The following is a 20397-nucleotide window of genomic DNA, read 5'->3' on the forward strand; positions in this document are numbered from 1 at the left end:
GTGAAAGAAATGAAGGGAGGAAAGTCCTGGTGATGTGGACAATAAAGAAAGGAGAATAGAGATGGAATAACAGCTTAATCTAAATCAGCATATTTAATCTTTTAGACTATGAACAATTTATGCTCCTGCTGATACTCCACTGAGGGAACACGCTCGCTACAAATCACCTCAGAAGAGAAATAATATAAATATAAATATAAAACTGCATCTGACAATAAGTGGTTCAACGTTCTCTTATCTTCAACGTTTTAATACATCCAACTCGTTTAGTCATTTAATCGTTAGTTGGATAAGTCCAGCCTGGCATCACAACAGACATTCGGAAATTCACAAAAGTGTGTGTACGGGGGTTAAATGTATGAGTGACAAAATGGAAGGCCAAGCTAATAAAAGAATTCTCTGGCATTGTTAAATACAGCTCTGCAGCAATCATTATTTTTGGTTTTGCCATGAATAATAAATCTCACGAGTCTGTGAAATGGTGTCTTAAATATGCAGTCAACCTTCCCTTCCTTAATTATTTTAAATATGCAGCACAATTAACTCTTGCTGGGGCCGTTGACTCCCCTGTGAAACAAGAGGTACAATGCGGAGAGTTGACGACATAATGAGCATCCTCATATCAAATCAAGGGTTTTGTCAAGACTGACCCTGAACAATTAGTGATGAAGAATTTTACAACGCGCTCATAAATATGCAAGAATTGTAAAAAACTAATGAGCCTTTTTCTCGCTACAATATGTACTGCTGTAAACATGTACTCGCGTCTTTCGCTAATGACACACTGTCTCCATATTGAAGTTTTGCTATTAAATTATGTAGAAAACCTTGTGTTACCCACTGACATATCTGAATAGGAGGTGCAATTAAAACATTTGCTACCTTGACAATAAGGTGATTACAATAAATTTGTGTAATATACACTGGATATCAGAGTGTCAAGACACGTAAGGAAACATAAGCAATTTATTATCAGATTTCCGTCAGGGACGGTAGAGTGGCGACAAAGCATCTGTAGTGGTAAACACAATCCAGATGACCAAGGACCACATATTTGCATTAGCAAGCTCAGAGAACACAAGCCCCATCATCCTTCATTCTGGGTCAGTGCCCCATGCTGACAACAGAAAAAGAAGAAAAAGAAGCCATGTAAGAAATGATGTGCTCTGGCTAAGCCTCTTCTACTCTGGCGTTCCTCCAGTGAAGGTGGATCTCAGGGTCCAGACGTCCTTCCCAATCAGGCAGCCAAGTGTCTGTCAGTATTCAAGAGGTACGCCTTGGGTGTTTGTGGTTTTTCCTCTGGTATCATCACATTTAGAGACTGACAGATAAGAGCACCTTTAAAGAGCAACAATTAGTGTTGAGAAGGTGCAAATTGGATCCGTGGTAAATTTCCTACATTTTGCCATTGCTGAATTAATGTTGAACAGCCCCAATGTTGTCCAAAACCTCCAGTCATAAAGAATGAGCATTTGCATCCACTTCCATTTAACAGTAGTAGACTTGTCAGTATGAGAGTACCATTTTGTTTCAGAGGACCACATGATGTAAAACCATGAAGCAGTCCTCATCACACAGTCAAGATCCGGAGTGATCATAAACAATCGTGCACGTCATTCATGTCACGTAGACTATGAGATGTTTAAAAATCCTAAAAATCTACATAAGCACATACACTGCATGATAAAAAAATTGAATAAATAAAAGTCGCACAGCTTCCAAATGCCGCAGCGGTAAAGTGCTTGTCGCTATCACCCGGAGATTGTGAGTTTGATTTCTGGGTGATGCTACAGCCATCTGTAGGCAGGAGTCTAGCAACAGAAGATTGGCTGCACTCACTCAGGAGGAGGGATGGCACTCCCGAGTGCCAATCATGACCATCTGGGAGCTCACACAAGCGGAAGGGGAACCGGTCCTCCTCACTGTTCCCTAATGGTGCCTGGGTGACAGTTCAAAACCATGTGGTCATGTGTGTCAAAGTAAGCACATGTCAGTATGTTGTTTGGCAGACGTCACTGATGTGGAAGTGTCACAACACAATGGGTTGGGAATTGGACGAGATTAAATTAGGGAGAAAATCAGGAAAATCAGAAAATCTGATGATCTATCTTCACCAAGAGTTTACATGATACCAATTTTTGCTTTTTTTATTCATAACCAAATGAATCTGAGGGTTTTGCACGATCCTTTTAGGTCTTAAAGGGGTCATGCGGGCCTACATGCACTTTTTCAAGCTGTTTGGACTGAAATGGCTGTTAGGAGAGTGTGTACACAACCACTCTACAATGATAAAGAGCTGCCCAGTGATTTTCTTTTCATTTATTAAAATAAGATGCCCCTTCTGAAATCAGGCCAATCTCAAATGCCTGGCAATGTGACGCCATACCGACAGAAGCCGCTCCTACTATACTGTAGTTGATTGACACTGGTGTTTTAGCAAAAACCCGCCCCAAGTGAGAAGAAAGCTGTCGGCCATTGTTTCAACGCTGGAGCAAAATGTCGCCTAAGAGACCGTGGTGTACAGTTTTGGGTGTAATAGTGAACACAGCAGTCGTCATTCACTACCGACATCTGATCCACTGAGGACGCAGTGCCTGAATTTTGTTTTTTAAGCTAACGCCCTGCCGATCTGCCTGAATGCGTGTATGTTTGAGCTAATAATTTTTTACCAGTCTGCTTTATAAACGCGGGTCAATATAAAGCAGGTTTTGCTAGGAAGCTGCTCCTGGAAAATGGATCTGTACTAACGCTTCGTGTTCCTGTTTCATCTTCACCAGGCTCGGTGAGTAATTTCTTTTTCTATGAATTTTTGTAGATCGCCTTTTCTAATAATCACGATGAATGCAGAGTGTAAGTTAACTTACACTCTCATAGAACATGGTTATGTCGTCTTCTCTATGTACATCCGTCTCTATATAATTCCTAATCGCACGTTTATAATAAACAATGCATTAAGGTGACTGTCTAGTTGCAAACTGTGTACGTAGTCGGAGAACTATATTATGCTTACCTTTGTAACGCTAGATGGTTTATAGCGGTGTCTGTCAATGATTAAGAAGTCATGTAAAATTATTTTAAATCGTTTTGGCTAAACCGCAGATGTACTTTCAATGTTTTGTTAGTAATTCATGCACTGGTTCGCCGAATTTAAACAATAATTATTTACTAACATACATTACAACAAATTCTTAGGTGTTCGTCTACCCCTGCTAGACACATTATTCTTGTCGTGACCTACGGTCAATATTACTGTTTAAGTAGCACACGCATAGCTCACAAGCCAACATTTACTGAGGGAAAAAAAAAAAGGTGTTCATGACCATTAACTGTAACATATAAACATTGCTGTCAATCAACTATACCTCAGTAAACACATTGCATTCGTATCTCTCTCAGTACGCTACTTGCCCTGCCATTATATACAAAGATAAATTAAAGTTACATTAAGTAAACTAAACATTCAGATACGTCCTGTCCAAGCCGTAATTCCTGGTCCGACTCAAGTTCAAATTGATATGGTTATGGATGTGTCTTCAAAGCCTCCCGCTGCCATACTTTCATCAAACAATACCCTTAACTGTTGTCAAAGCTATACACCACGTGTGTTGTGAAGACACGCCCCACAGAACTGGGGGGCGGGCTCAGCAGAGGTTATTAGTATTTAAATGAGCATGTACTGAAATAGGGTGCTGAGAACAGAGCTACTTTTTACCAGGTAAAAGTAGTGTTTTTTTACACAACCATTGAGAATTTTTAATGAAAGTATATTACAAACTTCTCATTAGGACCCTAAAAAATCATATTAACTTATGAAAAATTGGGACTGGATGACCCCTTTAATAATGTCTTGCACAATTCTTTACCCAATTCCAGTCACTTTAAATCTTCTTAGTTATTTTACTTTGCTTGCTGACTGCTAATAATTTGACCCCTTTTAAAAGAGACCTTTATTTTTTTGGCCAGGCAGTGTACAATTGATTGGCTGGAGTTTTCAGACATGTTCTCTCTCCTTCACAATGTCACTGACCTCATTGAGCACTAAACACTCCCAGTGGCTTTGACTATAGGTAGCTGTAGTTCTTGTAGGTCCTTCAGCTAACGAATTGCACTTTGTTTACGTTTAACATTACTGCACGCTGACCTTGCCAAGGGGTGGTGTGGTTTTGGTGTATATCTCTATATTAAAGCTTACAGAACATGCACTCATAATCAAAGTGTGCTGAGTGACTCCCAGCTGCTGAGATTAAGACTGTAAGTCAACTCCCTAAACTGACCTCATAAGCTGTATAAGATCATATTGGTCAAAAATCTAATCTCACTCGCATGTCATAGTACAGGGGCTTGCTCAGGGGCAAGAGGCAATTAATACATAATTAAAATGATCAACAAGTATTAAGTCAGAAGGCCACACTTAATTAGCTGGCAATTTGTTGTTTTACACAACATACTGCAGAAGGATGTATCAATAAAAACCCTTCATTTGAACCCTTTAGCTTAACCAGGCAGCAGCCAATCAATGCTGTCCCTCAACAGAGAGGCATAGTGTAGTCCTCTCTCTCTCTGACAAGAAGACAGTCTAATATGACTTGTTGTATTTGTGTGTGTGGGAGATAATGTTCAGAGCCAAGGAAACCAGAACGAGTGTGACAATAGGAGCTAATGTCAGCCTGACTGGGAGGACAGATCCCATGGCATGCTTCTCTGAGGACTGACACTTCCATTATCATATCTGTGTTAATTAAAACCAGGCGCTTTCTGGTGGTTCTTGTCTGTAAAATTAGGCAGCACTACTAAGAGACACTGGCACCCAGCAATCATTGGCCTGACGGCAAGGTTGTGTCCCTGGCCAAAACCAGAAACCACAAAGATTTTACCAATTAAGGCATTTATTTGTAAAAAAATATATGTGACACAGAACACTTCACTAAAATGCAGTCAGATTTGTTTGTAAACGTCTACAGTTGTCTGGGGTTGCATGTAAAGCTGTTAATCTGACGTTTAATTAATTGTTGTTACACTACAATTCAAAAGTTTGGGGTCACTTTTTAACTCCATGATTGTCCTGATTTTTATTTCTTTCTACATTGTAAAGGAATGCTGAAGGCGCCAAAAAATGCATTAATCTCCTTTAAACAGTTAATGGTGAGATGTTTCTGCTACTTCTGCTCTGTAAAGACTTTATAACGCCTCTAATCTGAGGTGCTGTTAATTGGTCATTTTTCAGGCTGATAACTCTAAATGAACTTCTGGTCTGTAGCAGAGGTAGGTTTTGGTCTCGCCCTCCTGGGACGGCCTTCATGAGAGTTTCATTATGGTGCTTGCCGGATTTTGCAAATGCACTTGACAATACTGTTTTGCAAGAACTATTACAGAAAGGCTGACCTCTGTGTCTTAAAATAACAACTAACTGTTGTTTTTCTTGTTGTTACGTAATTACCTAATTCCATATGTGTTATTTTATAGTTTTGAAATCCCCAGTATTGTTATAGAATGTTGAACATAAATCACTAAACAAAAACAAAGCAATTTGCAAGTGACCCCAAACTTTGAACAGTAGTATATATATATATATATATATATACAGTGGAACCTCGGATTACGAGCTTAATTCGTTCCGGAAGTGGGCTCGTATTCCAAAACACTCGTAAACCAAATTTAATTTTCCCATGGGAAATAATGGAAACTTAAATTATTCGTTCTACAGCCCAAAAAAATAAATACATAAATATAATTAATACAAAATATAAAGTAAAAATAAAACAAATTAACCTGTACTTTACCTTAAAAAAATGTAAAATTAAACCCCGACAGATAAGGGTTTTCGTTTGTGCATGCAGAGTGTATGTGTGTAAAATGTGCGCGCGCGCGCACACACACACACACACACACATTAACGGATAGACCGTTTTTAAAACCATTTAAAAATTAGCAAGGAACATTCCTAGTCACACTTACGTGAGCGCATACTAACAGGATCACTGCTGTAAGTAAAACAACAACAACAACAACAACAACGAAAAAACAAATTAAACAGCTCCTCACCTTTGAAAACAATCACGACAGAGAGAAGTTTGTGTGTTTATTTGGCAACCCGAGAGAAGGGGGGCTGAAAGGGGGGCTCGCTCGCGTTTACGGCCCCCTTCTCTCAGGTTGCCAAATAAACACACAAACTCTCTGCCTTACACACACACAAACACGCGCAATCAAAAACACTGCAGGCACTAAGACCCAGCAGGGGAGACGATAGGTCTCGGCTTTACAGCTCCCCTTCTCTCAGGTTGCCAAATAAACACACAAACTCTTCTCTGTCGCGACTGTTTTCAAAGGTGAGGAGCTGTTTAATTTTTGTTGTTGTTGTTTTACTTTACAGTAGTAATCCCGTTAGTATGCACTCACGCGAGTGTGACTAGCGATGTTCCTTGCTAATTTTTAAACGGTTTTAAAAACAGTCTCTCCGTTAATTGTGTGCGCGCGCGCGCACACACACATCTCACACACACACACACATACACAGCGCGTGTGTGTATTCACCCAGCAGGAGAGACGATTACCTACAATTCTGCTGCAAGAGAGAGAAAAAACGTTGGCTCACTTGTGATGACGTAACGCTCGTTGTTAAAACAAGAAGCGCATGCGTGAAACATGATACTCGGTGCTCGTTAACTAAGACAATGCTCGTTTTTCAAGTGAAAAAATATTAAAAATTGTTGCTTGTTTTGCAAAACACTCGTAAACCACGTTACTCGTAATCCAAGGTTCCACTGTATATATATACATATATATACACAGTATATATACGATCCAAGCTAAAAAAAATTATGAGCGTTTATGGCAGGTTGTGAATTAGATCATTTAAAATTTCGAACTTGTTGGAGTGACATCATTTCAATGGTCATCAAACGTCCAAATGTTTGTTGGGCAGGATCGTAAGACTCTGCAGGTTTTCTACCACTCCTATACAATAGCACAACTGAGAACACTAAAACATAGGCACAGTGGTAAAGTGGTTGCCCTATTATCCAAAGATCGCTAGTTCGATTCCCGGGTTATGCTGTAGCCTCTCACAGCCAGGGGCCTAGAGGAATCTGGTTGGCCAAGCTCTCTTCGTGATGGTGGGATTAATCATCATTAATCAGTCTTTCATGGGTGTCTGTGAGCTCACACAAGTGGAAGGAACTGATAATGCTGTCCTTAGAGTGTGTTGCGCCGCCCCTCAACCATGCATCGTGTCACATGGTATGAAGGAAACTTGTGATAGTCTTTGGGCCTTCCTGACTGACTACTGGTAGGGCCTTAATTTGAGAGCCTCCTAGTGATGGGGGGAATTGGATACGTCTAAATTAGGGGAAAATACTGAAATATTTGAATAAAAGAGCAGAGTGAACCGCAAAGACAATGCAAAGGATGGACATTGTTGTGGCGGGGGTGTAAAAAGAGACATAGGCGACAAGAAGAGTAAGAAGACTGAATGTGTCATGTGAATGTGTATAGACCTCCTTATATCATGACAATATCCTCTTTACCAGATCTTTAAAACTGCATCAAATAAACCAGTTTGTTTAAAGCTTTTTTTTTACAAGGTTTGTTGTCCTCCCAGTGTCCTAGAACATGGAAATTCACTTAATGGCCCCTAAATAAAAATGTGTGTGAGTGTAGGTGTGAGTGTATGCCCTAAATTCCCAGGCTTGAGTCTAATTCAAATAAAGTGCATACTGAAGTAGACTAAATAGATGAATATTCAAAAGTAATGACCTGCATTGAGATTCATTGTTTAATTTAACCTTAACAGTGTGTACTTTTGGTCGTTAAACCTAATAAAAAATGTGTTAGCTCTGCCAGTGGCTAAGTGAAAAATTAATGACTTTTTGTCACAGTAGCTTACATTATATCACAAAAAAAGAAAAAGAGCAAACCAGGATAATCGATATTTAAGCCACCTACAGAGAGGAATGCTGGGAAACTTGTAGGGGACACAATCAATTCTGAGATACTGCAGTGAACATAAAAAAATCCTGTGCACTGTCAGACACGAGACATATGTGTCCCCATCTGGTTTCATGTGAGGTGTGTCAAGGCATTGGGTTCTTTTTGTTTTTTTTAGCTCCATTCCATGACTGAGGCACTAAAGGACAGCGAGCCATAGCAGCAGCTGTTTCATTCCTCTTCATTACCGCCACATCACCGCTGCAAATAAAAAATTGACTTTCTCTGCCCCCAAACCCTCTCAATATCTTCTCTCCCAGACTCTTCAATGATATCCTTGAAGGAAGCACTCTGTGAATTTCTCTCTCTAACAGTCCAGACTTTTTTTTCCCTCCCGTCATCTTATTTCTCCTCCTGTGCCCTTCAGACCCATCCCTTATTCTTCATCTCTCTGTCAGTGACTTATAGAGGGAACGATATATTCAGAAAACAGGACCATGACTAAGATCCGCCCGTGTTTAATTTGTATGAAGGATTATAATCTTTACGAATAGCAAACGTCAGCAGAAAACAATCTGCTGAAGTAAAATTACGGTCCAATTAAATCTTGAATATTGAAATGCATTTGCATAAGTGGTCTGTAGAAAGAAAAACAGTCAGCGAGCATGAAAAATAGAATTATTATCTGACCACAGATGGAGATGGAAATAAAACAAAACAAATATAAATTACATTTAAAACAGCATCAATTACAAATAAATGCTTTATTTTTGGGGGGGAACTTGACATTCTGTGAAGCACAGGCTCTCTTTCAAGCATTTGTTCAATATCTGTCCCGCCAAAAGCAATGTTCCATTACATCTGCCAGACTTGACAGGTTGCATTGTGAAGGTGGGACTTCATCCTAGTCCTCGGAGCGATGTCATCTCATCAGTCTAAAGCCTCTTTTCACTCTTTGAAAGTATCTCTTAGAAAAAGAGTGCAAAAGGTGACTAAACCAGATTTATATTTTACTCTTTTGGCTTTATCCAGGAGACTTACTAAAGAGACCAGATTTCACTTAACTGTTGAGGGGTTAAGGGCCTTGATTAGGGTTTCAATCATGACAGTTTTTTTGTTGACAAAAAATAGTCAACAGGAATGTACCAGACCACTCAGTGCACTGCAGCAAGCCCAGGATGCTAAGAGCCCAAGGCTCACACAGGGAACCCAAGGTGGTTTAATATTAATGTCTTTGGATGAATGGATGGATGGATGGATGGATGGATGGATGGTTGGATGGATGGATACCGTATTGATCCCAAAGAAAATTCCAGAAAAAAACATGTGCTTAAATGGTTTATCAATGTTTATACAAAACCCTGTACATGCAGTGCCATTCCAAATTCAGTCACTTTTATTATTTTTGCAACTAAATGCAAACCAGAACCCAATACAGCATACAGCTTTTTTGTGAGTGCAGTGTTCTAAAATCCCACACCAGTCCTCAACTCCTGTATTTTGGTGTCAAGCCGAGCTCTATCAGACTGATCTGTGTTGTAGCTTTGCTCTGATCTGCCGAGTACACAACTGCTGCGCCATGCCGAGGGATTTAGCTCAGAAGTTTAAGTCACTTGCAATGCTCGCTATAACAGTCTGGATCTGATAATGCCCGAGAAATGAAACTATCCACAAGGGCTCAATCTTGGACCCGATTTCACCTGCATACCATAACATACAGGGTGTTACCATGGAAAATAAGGAAACTTATAAAAAATGCAGATTAGGTGTTATAATAAAAAGCAGGTCATGATGGACGATGACTTTGATAGTGATCAGTCACCTGTTCCAACAGCTAAATATAAATTTGATCATAAGCCTAAAGCATGTGTTAAGAGTTTAAAACTGGCACATTGCACATTTGTGGTTGTAACAAAGGCATTAAAAATATGCTGTAACTAAAAGTGATATATTTTACCATCACCAGCCAATTAGAAGCATGGCCTGACAAGAGTATTAAAGAATTATTACATGCATGATCAAGATAAGTCTTATTTTCAGGTTCTCTGTATCTTTACCTTAGGGTTAATATTAATATAAATCATTTTATTCACCAATCGTGCATTAAGAATTTTCCCTTGTGCCTGAACTCAACACAACATATTCAATACACACATGTCAGACAACACAACACAATTTCTTAAGTGTTGTAGCCTTATATTTCTGTTTCAATTTCTTTTAAAACACGGTCACAATTTCAGCTAAATCACTGGAGAAAAAAAGCAAAAAAAGAGGAACATCAATTTGGAATTAAAACAAAATGTTATACTACTCGATCCCATAGCAATTTTTAGTATATAATGTGGTGTTTGTACAACATCCAAACTGCTTAATACCCCTATTTGCTAGAACGTATCAAACATATATTTTAAGAAGTGTTGACTTTTGTTCTGAACTGCACCCACTCTGTGTTGTGGATTGCCTAAAGGTGAAAGCATCTAAAGCTTTTAAAAAGAAGCAAATTAAAAGCAGTATTTTAGACTTTCCTGTGCACCAGAGAAAAAGTATTTACCAAAATCAGTATAAAAAAAAGTAATATCAGTTATATTTAATATGTACTACTACTACTACTACTACTACGACTACTACTGTTAACAAATATTTAGCACAGGAACTGTCAGAGATTCCTCCCTGTTCCAAATGATGCATGACTCATGGTGCTGGCTTACAGCACAGCACCTCTAAAGAACCACATTTGTATGTTCTGTTAAATTTTCCCTGTGTTTGCTTACTGTTTCTAATTTTTTTTTCCTTTCTCCCTAATTTTTGCATTGTTTTTTTCTGAATCTCATCTTACTAAATATGCCTTTTCACCTGCGTTTTCCTACATCTAGTTTGTAAAAGGAATCGAGCACAGACTGCTTGTTAATGTCAGGCAGCGCTGTAGTGTAGTGATTGCTACCTAGCCAGCCTGGTTAATAACAGAAATTGCCAGTGGAAAGAAGCTGTTTTCACGGTGTTCAGTTTTTGTTACCAGGGAGTAGAATTGCTTTCCTGATGGTAGTTTTTGGAATAGGTAATCAGCAGAGTTGGTGGTATCATTGATGTTTTTTTTTTCCTGCTCCCTCCTTTGTCCTGCCGATGTCCAGGTGTTCAAGTGGTGACAGAATGCATCCGGATGATTTTCTCAGCAGGCTTGATAGTGTGTTCCAGATTTTTCATTTCTCTAGAGGAAGCTGCACCAAACCAGATGGAAGATGTAAGGACGCTCACTTTAGTGGCAGTATAGAATTGCACCTCTATAGCCAGGGGTAAATGGAACTGCGCCAAATTCTGCAAGACATACATCCCATCCTGACATACATCCCTTCCTGAGCTTTCTTGTTGAAGGATGTTGTATGCATCTCCCATTTGAGATCCTGTGTGATCATAGTCCCCAGAAACCTAAACAAAGTGACAGTGCTCACCCATAAATTATAAAGGATAAACGGAGAGAAGGAGGATGTGGGCTTCCTGAAGTCGAGGTGCATTCCTTGTGGTTTTAAGAATGTTGAGTTTTAGTTGGTCCAGATACACCGTGGGGGCTAGTTGTTGAACCTCCTGATGATACTTTGACTCATCACAGTATTGACATTTGTGAACATGGTTAATTTTACAAATGCACAAATGGGGTGAGAGGACACACCCTAATGGTGATCCAGGGCTGAAAGAACCAGGACAACAGACCTTCTGCATAAGTGATAAATTACGCAACCTGATCGGCCAATTTGATTCCCAAACTTTCAGTAGCAGTCACTTAACATATTTGTTGAGTTCATCAGTATGGGATACACAATAGTGAGATGGCTGCAGGGCAATACATGAGCAGACATACAGAGCATGGGCTGTAAATTGTGTCAAACTTTGTGGAGTTTGATGGAGGCAGCAGGGTGTTAGAGAATCTGACTTCCTCAGGGTACAAACTGTTGCAGAGTCTGTTGGCAGTAGCACGTGGCTCCTGTACCTTCTCTTGCAGGAGGATTAAGATTCCACACAAAAGTCAGGGGAGCATCCACAATGCTGGTGGCTTTGCGGATGCAGTAGGGTTTGTAGGAGGTAACAATGGTGGGTAGGAATCTTGTGTTCACCTGAAGTTAAGCATCATTTCTTTTATCTTAATAACATTAAGAGATAGATTGTGGTTTCTAGAGCCATAAGGTGGTTTACTTCCTCTCCATACTCTGACTCATTGCTGCTGATGAGGACCTGCTGAGGCTTCATCAGCTAATGATGCAGCGTGAACTGTACTTTGAAAATATGAGCAAATTAAGCACATATCCATACAGAGCACTGGTGTTTGTTGTGGTTGTGCTGATCTTAATGATCAGAAAGTCCAGGATTATTAAAAGCCAAAAAAAAAAGAGCAGCAGGAGGTGATCAAATTCATCAGGTTCAGGTTTCCTATTAAATGATTTTGGACGATTATGTTAATGTTAAACTGAAATCTATGAATTGCTCATTACTTTATTATCCTTTTTGCCTTGATGGATGGTAGCAGATGTGGCATCCACTGTTGAGCTGATGGAAGAGCAGGCTACTGAAAAGGGTCCAGTGTGGTGGGAAGACTGCTCTATGCATGTCTTTCAGCTACTTGAAGCACTTTATGGAAATAGATGTGAGAGCAACAGGCTCGTATCCATTCTTGTCTGACATTGATGATTTCTTACATCATACAGACTATGGTGATCATCTAGAGGCACACAGGAACAACTGTTTGACCTGGGCAAATGTTTAGGCTGTCTTTTATGATCAACATATTCCCGAAGCACCTGGTCCGGTATGGTGTCTCTGCAGCATTCTGTGGGTTAACTGTGCACAGAGATTCCTGACATCTGCTGCCAAAACAGACAAAGTACTTGACTGATGAGAGTTGTTGATTTAGGCTATCAGACAATTGACTTTTTTTTCTCAAACTTGAGTTTTGCCCTCTGGAATTTCTTTTGGCTCCTGTCCTAAAAGGCTCTTAACTTTTCTGAGTTTTGAGTTCTACATTGAACTAAAGTATTTTGTTGGAGAAAAAGGTGATGGCTTCAGTGAGGAGACAGTATGATCTCTGATGTATGATATGTTGTGTCTAAATACTCATCCATTCTGTGTTTACTTGATTTGCACATATTACAGTCTGGGGGAATTGAGCTAGTTCTTCAATCCTTTGGATTTTTTTTTGGCTTTTCATGAATTCAATGCTTTCATTTTCTGTTTATATGCAGAAATGAGTTTATAATACAGTAATATGATTAAACAGTCCAAAAGGGGCTCAGGCAGTGGCCTGGTATGCAATCTGGATGGGTCTACAGCAGTGGTCTAAAGTACAGTACTTTATTCTATGGTAGCAGGTTTAATGTGCTGTTGGAAAGAGGGGCGCTACAGACCTAAAGTTAATGAGTAACTGCTACAGCATCAGGGTGTGAATCTCTTCGACCATGCCTGCTAATTCCAGTTGCGCCAGTAAGCACTGGTCAGTGAAGGAATATTAATCCCAGCTAGTATAACAGATTTAAAATTCACTAGGTAAAATAAAAGGGTTGCCTTCGTTTGACAGATATTTTTTTGCGCCTTGATTAATTTGGAACCAAACCCCTTCTCCATATTTCATAATGCAAAGATCAAGTCTTGATCCGATGTGTATAGCTAAAATACTTCTAATTCCATTATAGAATTGGAAGTCACGTAGCTTGGTCATGACTTCCAGAACAGGTGAAAAAATGGAATTAGTGAACTAAAGCAATCTGATTTTGTTGACCTTATTATTAATGACCTCTCAATTTTGACCAGGGTTCCAACACATTTGCCTTCCCGCTTGGATAACCACACCGGTGCATTTCAGGAGCTTCTAAATCCACAGAATAAGTTAATGTCTCTGGCCACTGATTGTCCTGAACAGTTCTCCTGATATTAATAATCACATGTGCCTTGAATTTTAAATATGAACTGGACTGCGGACCAGTGAAAGGGCTGGCTGCATCCTTTAATGTAATAATCTATACTAAACTGTATAATGTGGCAATCTACATAAAGATGCTGTCCTAAAAAATACAAACATAATTGATTTATAGGTTTAAAAGTTTTTAAAACATTTTTAAAACAGAGTTGCTGAGTAGATTTATTTAAATTCTAGTTATCTCAGTCTTACAACTATTGAGCTCTAACTCAAAGTAACATTGATCACTTGGTTCCATAGATTTTTTTTTAAGCCTAATAAACTCAAACCTAAGGCCCGACTATGTTGAACTCAGGAGGGTATTTTTTTTGGGAGCTGAGCATCGAAGCCCTCATGTTTTAGAAGAGACTCGTCAGCATCTTCTAAGGATTTAGATTTTCTCTCAAAAGTAACTTCACCACTACTTTAAATAACTCTCACAATGCAAATACCTTTTATTTTAGATGCCCTTTCCTGATGTGCTCTAAAATCGCACTTAGAGTCTCAGTCAGCGATGTTGGATGATGGCACTCAGTTCTGGCCTGTAAATTGATATTGGTTTTCCAATATTCAGTTCTCAATATAAAGTAATAAGTGAAAGACCAACCTTATTAAGGTGCAATGATCTGTTTTTTTTTTTATTATTGTTTTGCAACATCTCTGCTGCTTTGCCATCCTGACTGAGATATTTACCCCAAGGCATTGTATCACCAAAAATATAATGATTTCTGCAACCTGTCTAATCTTTAGGAAAAAAAAAAAATAATCCAATCCCTAACACATGAGAGAAAAGTTAATTTAGATAAAGACCTGCTGGAGACGCCATTTTCTAAAACCAGAATGCTGTGAAGGTAATTACTCTATGGCTGGATGCTCAATACATTTATACAATAAACATGAGGTTTGTTTTTGATCCTTAAAACATTAAAGGTTGCTTAGTCTTTGTAAGATATTCTCTGCATTCAGCTGTGTAATTATCATGCAGGGCGTGTGCACCAGCTATAGCTCTGCTGCTTGTACACAGACTGAGTTTTGATTTTCTTACGTGCGTCTAAAAGGTTACAGTGGATAAACGTATTTTCTGTTTCAGTGAGCTTATATGTATGGTGTGTCATATGCCGCAAAAACATACTGAATAGAAACATTTATCAAATGTATCTCATTAAAACATTTTCTATAAACGTAATGTGAAGGCACTTTCATGCATGATCCGAATACTCTATTCTGCACCCAATTCTTGGATCATTTAATAGCCTGGTTTAATCGCATGTTTGCCTGCACTTGCCTGATTTCTTACAAACTGGGGACTGATTGTGTAACACCCTACACCACTTCTATGCAGGTTTATAAAATGATAAGCACCAGTTTTATTCATTCGCTGTCATTCTTAATACCAACACTCTTCGAACAAGAATTCGACAAACAAAAAAGACTTGCATACAGTAAGGCGTTTTGTTCTCCATGATGCCCTCAGTGCAAGTACACAATCAAGCCTCCTCGCCTGACATCAGTGACAGTCCTCACTAATGCTGCTCTTGTGGCTGAATAACCCCAAATGTTCCAAAATCTAATGGAAAGCATTTCCAGCAAAGGAGGACTCAAGAAGTTTGAAATGGAATGTTTAACAACTATATAGGACTGAATGGTCGGCTTTTAGCTAAACAGTACAGAATGCTAGTACGCCGCTGCTCGTCTCTTAACCAATACTTCCAAACGTGATCACATAACTCCCATCCTTTATTTCTTTCACTGGCTTCTGGTACATTATAGAATTTATTTAAAGTTATTGAAGTTTTTAAAGCCCAGTCCCATCTTATTTAACCTCGTAACCCTGGCAGAGCACTCTGATCATCTGGTCAACTTCTTTTGGAAGTGCCAAGATCCAGAAGACGTTCGCTGTAGCAGCTCCCAAACTAAGGAATTCGTTATCACTTGAAATTTGATCTGTTAGGTATCTGGCCTCTTTTAAATTAAAAATAAAATGCACTCATTTACACTTACCTTTCTTTTATTTATAATATTCTTTTAAAATTCTGTTTTAATTTCTTAATATTCTGTTTTATCCTATGTTGATCTATATTCTGAATGTTGTTTATTCTTAAAATTCTGTTTTATGCTTTCTGTTTTAATGTCTATTAACGTTTTTACTTTAATCTTACGTGTCTCCTACGTCTATTTTTATTTTAACAGCTTGTACTGATTTAATATTTTTTGCTTTTACTGTTTGTTTTTTTATTTGTTATGTAAAGCATTTAGGTTAACTCGAAGTTGTTAATAAGTGCTATATAAATACATTATTGACTGATTGATTGAACTAAGACGCTCCACTATGGTATTTAAGGGAACCATATTGTAGAGTGTTACAGAATTACATGGTAGGTGGGCTGCCCTGTTTGCGTGTGTGTGTTTAATACAGATATGGGTTCATAGCCACAATTTGTGTAAGCCTATTCACTGTGGCATAACAATTTAACCTGAGGGTTTTTTTGTTTGTGTTCTTGTTTCTGTTTTAGTGGACAGATAACTAAAGCTGCCCCTGCTCAGTCAGTGCCATCCTGGCTCGACTGATAACATTTTTTTTTCATCACCACTCTTGCGGCTTAGAAAGCAAGAGTGTCTAAACCCGTAGTACTCTGCACCACACTGTGAAAAAAAATCCTTCTGGAATTATGCACAGACAGAAACAATGAGTTTCCAGTAGCTTGAGCTTCTGGTCCAATCAGGCCTGTGACTTGAGGATAATAGGTTTGGCTAGTATTAAATTAAATGCTGAGAAAAAACGATAATGGACATCAAGGCTCTCATCCTGAAATCCCACTCATCATGTCTACTACTGATAAAGTCCAAGCTAGTTCTGAGTTTAGTACTTTAAAGAGTTACTTTACCCCTATGCTGAATATCTTGGCGGTGTTACGTATCTGTTTCAAGCTGGGGACTGATTCATACACTACTGATGCTGTTATGTGCTCTGGCTTCATTCTAATGTGAGGGTATGAGTTCTTCTTTTCTCGTCTTTTGGGTGATCCCTTTCAGGGGTCTCCATAGCAAATCATCTGCCTCCATCTAACTTTATCCTCTGCATCCTCCTCACTCACACCAACTAACCTCATGTCCTCTCTCACTGCATCCATAGACCTCCTCTTTGGTCTTCCTCTAGACCTCCTGCCTGGCAGTTCCAACCTCAGCATCCTTTTAAATCTTTCCTCTGAACATGTCCAAACCACCTCAATCTAGCCTCTCTGAACCCTCTAAAGACTTTATCTCCATGGGTTGTCCCTCTGATGGACTCATTCTTGATCCTATTTATACTTGTCACTTCCTCACCATCTTTAGCAAAGATGACAGCATAAGATCTACAGTATGGAAGTCATGTTAATGATTTGCATGATTGATTTGGCAAATGTTTTACATTGGATGCCTTTCCTTTGTGCTCCTCTGGTGGTTGCATTAATGCAAGGGTATGGGGTATGGTCGCTCAACTGCTGAATGCTTAAGTGGTGTTTAAATTTTTTAATAAATTTTAGAAGAAGCCTACTTATTTCTTGAAGATATAGAACTTTGTCCAGAAAGCAGACCAAGTGGTTAACTTCCAATCAAGGTTGTTGTAGCAATGTAATAAACAATAACATTGGATCAAACCAAATGTACAACCAGAACCATTGATCCGTTTGTTAATAGCACTCCCATATACAGCTGTATACACTACACTTGTTCAGCAGACAGAGCAAAATCTGGATATCTGAAAATCTTTTTTGTAATTTATGGTCTACTACCATAATGAACACAGTCAGGTCTGCACGGCGTGGTTTAGATTTTTCCCAGAATGTTTCAAACGTCTAGTTGTATTGTATTTGAAATGTTTCAAATCTAGTTGTATTTCTGGAATAAAGGGCTTTTCACACATTCCTAACTGTTCATGACAGAATGTCATATTGTCCCAGCATTAGAAGTTTTGTTTGTTTATTTCTTGGTTTTTGTGTCTCTGTGATGTCACAAGTCCTAATCAAACTGGCTACGAGCTAAAACATGTTACTCTGTGTACTCACAAAACACTCACATATTAAATACTTTAAACTTCACAACCTGTCTACATATAGTACACCAGTCAAAAGTTCAGACACAGGTTTGTGTACGATTTGTCAAGACTTGGAATTTTTGGTTATAAACTATATAAAAAGCAAGGGCTGACTCTTAAACAATTTATCCGCCCTTGTCCTCAGCGCACTACAATGTGGGTGGAAATAAAATTCTCTACCACCCTTAAATGTTTCATTGAAACTCAACCACACAAAGGAGTCAACTAGAGCGCCATCCATAAGTCCAGTATGGCTGATGTCATCATGTGATTGTGAGGGCTCCCGTGATGTTTGTAGTACAGTCTCAGCAGTTCTTGGCAGTTCATAAACATTCATGACTAGATAGTAGCAAATCATAGAATTTCAACATGTGTTTGGACTTATTATGAAGTGGTACGAAGTAGGGCTGGGCGTTATGGCTGAAAACTGTATCACAATATCAGTGTTTCATATCGGTCGATATCGATAATTATTGATATTTTTATGACCCATTTAAAATATGGACCAGGAGAAAAATATATTACATTTAAACATTTTTATTTTAAACTTAACCTTCCTCTGATCATAGTCCAATCAGTTATTAGGACAGAAATGTCAATAACCATGGAAAATAACTCAAATAATTAAAATGTAAACATACAGTAAGTCTAAAGTTACAATGAACACTTAACAATTATCTCTTAACATTGACGGTACAAAATGAAAGAAAATGTAAGAAATGCTTAATAAAGTGTAATAAAATAAGTGCATTTTCTGCTTTTGAAGAGGAATCCAGCAGACCAGCATGAGACAACGACATGGCGCAACCAATCGTGATACTGTTACATGATTGACGTTAGTGTATCACTCCCTACGTTGCTAGGTTACCAGAAAGCAAGTGCCTTTAATGCAACTGTCACGGGCAACCGGAAGCAACCCAGAAGACTAGCAGTTGACCCTTGTAGCGTTGAAGGATAAATCTAAACGCGGAAATAGCGCAAACAGGCAGGATAACCATGCGAGTCATTGTAAGAACTCTCTCACGCCGAAAGCAAGAGTTAACACAATTATACCCGCTGTTGCGGGAGAGAGGTTGATTTTACGACAGCTGTTTACGGGCGTGTAGTCCAGTGCAGGCAATGCTTTGTGGGTAATGCAGTCCAATGTGCGTGAACACGGAAATGTGAGATGAGCTGGAATATAGAGCCTAAATCTGTTTTCTTTTAGTAGTTTTTGGTTTGTTATAAGTACGAAATCCACCCGAAAGTTTGTAATATCGCCTGACAACGCAGAAAATAATAGATAATGATATAAATAAAAGAATGGACATGCATCGACTCGTTTGTCTTTCCCATCACTGCATGGGCATAAATTAACGGGCTGTTGCCCAAGAAACGACAAAATAAAGCGGAGAAGCTAACAGCCCGTTTTAGCAACACACACGCAATCAGGAATTGGACCCAAAATCACATAAGATCCGGCGAAGCGTCAGAAACGGCATGGGCAGACTCAATGACTGAGCAATGTAAAGCGCCATCTTGTCTCCTTGTCTCTACTTCCTGAGTGCGCATGACAGCAACCAAACTAGCTTCGCGACCTCTGTTTTCTTCCGACAAAGAATTAAAATTATCGAATGTTTTATTGAACACATTTTTTATTGATATCGATCACGTGTCTATCGCGATACATATCGTTATCGTTTTATCTCCCAGCCCTAGTACAAAGGGGTCTAAAGACCCGGTATGAAGTTCCAAAGACCCGCTGCGATCTACCTAAAATTTAATTCCGCCCTGATGAATCATGGCTAAGCTCTGATAATCTCGTTAGGATTTTCTACATCCTGAGATCGTACCAGTTTGGTACTAAAGTCCCATAGGCAGCAACTGTTGCAAACAATTATTGAGACCACGCTCATCTACCGTAGCTCAACACGCTAAACCAGCTGCGGTGCTCCAAAGACACAAACCTCAGAAACAAGTGTTCAGACTGCACTTCAGGTGTAGTGTCATACATCACACACCCCTGGTGTTCATTATTTTTATATAACAGCAAAGTGTGTTGTGTAAAATTCCTTACTTTGCACAAATTACATATATTACAGATTATCATTGACTATACCATGATTATTGCCAGGCCAAATGTTCTGGTCTCAGAGTCTCAGAAATGAGTAGACCTCAAAAGTTCATACCTAATGGTGCAAAAAAAAACATAAAATGTCCAACAGAACCATTTATTCTGTGGACGTTATTCAACTTGCTGATGCATTCTGAGATGCATTTCTCACATTGCATTGCTCACTTCAATGTCTTCTGAAATTGGATTTTCTGTACTTACAGCACTTTGAATTCGTCATTCACCCACTCTTGACTTCTGTTCTATGTTTTGAAATTATAAGTTGTTAGATTTTTTTATTCATCATGGCAGATTTATGAGCTCATTTCTAACTAATATTATAAAAACGGGTTGGCTGGAAACAGAGAA

The 20397-nt window shown here is 38.9% G+C and overlaps 1 protein-coding gene across 1 annotated transcript in view; it reads right to left on the minus strand.

Moving 5' to 3' along the window:
- LOC128507855 (gamma-aminobutyric acid receptor subunit alpha-3-like) overlaps positions 1 to 20397 on the minus strand; it is a 140511-nt gene that overhangs the window by 88734 nt on the left and 31380 nt on the right. The window lies entirely within an intron of this gene.

The sequence above is a fragment of the Clarias gariepinus genome, chromosome 19 (genome assembly GCF_024256425.1).
Source record: "Clarias gariepinus isolate MV-2021 ecotype Netherlands chromosome 19, CGAR_prim_01v2, whole genome shotgun sequence".
In the NCBI taxonomy this organism is placed as follows: Eukaryota; Metazoa; Chordata; class Actinopteri; order Siluriformes; family Clariidae; genus Clarias; species Clarias gariepinus.